This window comes from Arachis ipaensis, chromosome B01 (assembly GCF_000816755.2).
Source record: "Arachis ipaensis cultivar K30076 chromosome B01, Araip1.1, whole genome shotgun sequence".
NCBI lineage: Eukaryota > Viridiplantae > Streptophyta > Magnoliopsida > Fabales > Fabaceae > Arachis > Arachis ipaensis.
Window position 1 is genome coordinate 134,148,569 of NC_029785.2, and position 3,625 is coordinate 134,152,193.

Sequence of the window (3,625 nt, forward strand, 5' to 3'; positions counted from 1 at the left end):
TACAGCTTAATATAATAATACCTAAAAGAAAAATAAACTTTCCGTGCGTGTTAAACTTTGAGAGGTTGGAAATTCACTACAAATCCAAATGTACGGTTAAAAATGAAGATTATTATCCTCGTAATAATATCCCTTTTTTAAAATACATTGAAGAGGAAGTCTAAAACAAGTGGATGAAGAATCGTTCTACACTTGCATTATATGTATAATTTTTTTTCTTTAATTATGTTGGGAATTGTTATATATTTGCTACATGCAAAGGATGAAAATTGACGTGAAAGTGGATAAGGGTTAGATGGCCGTGTTAATCTGAAACCCTTCCCATCCAATCCAATTCCATCTATTTATTAACTCACTCCCTCATCAAACTAGGACCACATAGAACTAAAAGACTCTTTTTCATTTTGAGAACAGAATAAAATAATATTTTTTATTTAAATTTTTTTAAAAAAATATAACTATAAAAAATTAATAAAAAAAAAGTTGTATTTTTTATTAGTATTTTTGTATTTTTTTTGTCTATAAAATATACTAATTCAATATTTTTGGACACAATAGTTGTATTTGTTTCCAGAGACAGAACATTGAAATAGGAATACAGAGACACAAAATCGTGTTTGACAGAGATAATATATTCAGAGACACTGATTAATTAATATATTTTATATTCATCCTGATAGAAAAGACACAAAAATACTAATAAGAGACACACATTATTATTTCTTTTTTTATTATTCTTATTAATTTTTTATAATTATATTTTTTATTATTATATTTTTCGTCTCAAATTTTTTGAACGAAAAAAAATAAATTTTTATAATTTATTTTAGTTTATCACCAAACAAAATATAAAAATATAAAATTTTATATTTCTGTCTTTTATATTTTGTTCTCAATATATTGTCTTGTTTTATTCTTAAAAAATAAATACAGCCAATATTACCAGTGGCGGAGCTTGAAACAAAATTTTGGAGGGCCAAATAGAAAATAATTGTCAAGATACTTTTGATATGGACCACATTAGAAATAAGTTTGTCTAACTTCATCTCTCTAATTTGGGTGATATTGCCAAATTTGAAGCTGTTTTCCAGGGTCTCGTTCCTAAGAATTAAAGTCAAACTCATCGGATGCAACTCTTTAAACTTTTGAAGGTTATATATCTCATTTTTTCGTAATTCATTAAAGTAGAAGAACTATCTACATGTGTTGATATTGTAAAAGTTATATGTTCTCCTTCTTGAATATTAGTCTTCCTCTTAAAAAATACATCAATTCTTTAATTTTTCACGATTATTTTATATAAAAATTTAAATATATATCCTATAAAATATGTAGAAAAGAAGTTAGAAGCACAAATATTAAAATTTATAATATTTATTGATTTTTTTATTAATTTATACAAATACAATAATATCAATACTTATTGAATATTCTAATATTTTTTAAATAAACAGTAAAATGTAAAATGTAAAATAATATTAAATTACATAAATAAAAAATACCTAATTTTTTATATTTGAACTCAAAGGTAGAGAAAGTGTTGCTTATTGAATAGAGAACTGCGAAATATAAATACACTCGGTTAAATCCAAATTCAACATGTTTTAAATGTTTAAAACTAAAATTTATTGTACAATAAAAATAAGAGATGAAGATTAAACTTTGATATTTTAAGTCATAATAAAACCAATTGAACTATTTTTTATTTTTTAAAAAAATACTACTAATTTTTTTAATAAAAATTTAGGGGATATGGTTCTCCTTGTCTCAACTAAGCTTCGCCACTAAATATTACTATCTATGTCTTATATGCAAAATACGATTTTATATTTCTATGTTTGTGTGTATATATCTATGAACAAACACCGTAAAAGTTTTTCAACATATTATTATTGTTATTATTATTATCCACTCACTTTGTACCATATAATGCTAAAATACAATGGACCCTTTTTCAGTATAAAAACAAAAAATGTTAAATACTACTCGTACTATTAATTTTAATTGAGCGCTATATTTTCTTTTAATTTGAGGCAGTTTTCCAACGCAAAGTTGGGTCATCCGAAAGGCAGATCTTATCTTAAAACTTCATTATGTAATAATAAAGCAAAACGTAAAGTAAAATGTTACCATAATAGTTACATGTTAATCTCATCTACAAAATAAAAAAATATCCCGCTACAACACTTACGAGGATATGACTCAACTACATGATTTCTTTTTCTATTAGAAGAAATAATAAAGAATTTTATTTTCATATAGTATTATTTTAAAATATTTTAAATTCAATTAATAATATAATAATCCTGTATGCAATCTTGTGCAACAATATTAGTTACGTTTCTTATATATTATATATTCCCACGCCTTTTTTAAATTTATGTATCAATCAAACATATTATTATAAGCTTGCGTGAGAAATGTTTCTAAAGTTTATTAATATCCACCGTTGCTCAGCATATCTTTTTATATGATTTTCCCATTATGCCCTTGGAGATATTTTCGTTGGAATTGACTGTAAGATTTATGCTATTAATTCGAATTGACATTAAATAGTATAGTTCCCCTGGATTAGAACGCGTGGAACATTTATCACACTTTTAATTGGTACATTAATGAATTATTAATGCGTCATTAACAAAGCCATCGGTAGTCAGAAAGTGGCACTGCAATGTGCAAATTATTCTTAAACTATTTTACTCTAATTTAGTAATTTATTTATTTATTATTGTTGTGGTGGTAGGATTAGGATAATTAATTTCTAGATCAATCTATAGACTCTTTCCATTTGGTTCTTATTACTTTTCAGAACGTTCATGGATAATGACCAATTTTTAATATATATTTAATTAAGGGAATGCGTGTTATTTTGGGAAAAATTAGTTAACGGTCTAGATTGAACATAAACTTTGTAAATAACTGTTTCCTTTATCATCGTCTAATTGAAGCAAATAGCTAATAACTAATTAATTACCTCCTAGAAAATTCCACTAAACATGATGAATAAGATGATTATCATGAATAGTGGTTGTATAATTAATAAATACGGCATTATTGACATGTAATTTTAATGAAAATTCGTCTCATGTGTGAACAATTCATATTCAAACATTTAATATAGAGAAAAATTTCGAATCAGCAATTTTTATTTATATTGATTAATATTTTTAGATAATATTATATTTATATTAGTATTTTATTGGTATATTTGATTTTTTTAAATATAATTAACATAGAGTCCTGTTAGGGAGTCAATGGAATGTTTGTATGTGTACAATGGATTATTTATTTGGCTCAATATGAGTTAAAAAATGAAATCACTCATCGGATCTTAAGCTCTGATACCATGTTATGAAACCACTTATCCCAAAAACTTAAGCTGATTGGAAAAGGTAACACTAATGGTTATATCTCTAATAATGAATCGGACATCCCTAAACCTCCATTGTACACATTGTACAATTATTCTATTGGTTCCTATATTTTTTTTTAACGATAATATTAGAAAAATAAAAAAATAAATTTATTTTATTTAATATTTATTAATTTAATATTAATTAATAAATATTATATAAAATAAGTTTTAATTTTTTTGTTATTAAATATTTTTGTATAATTAATTTAT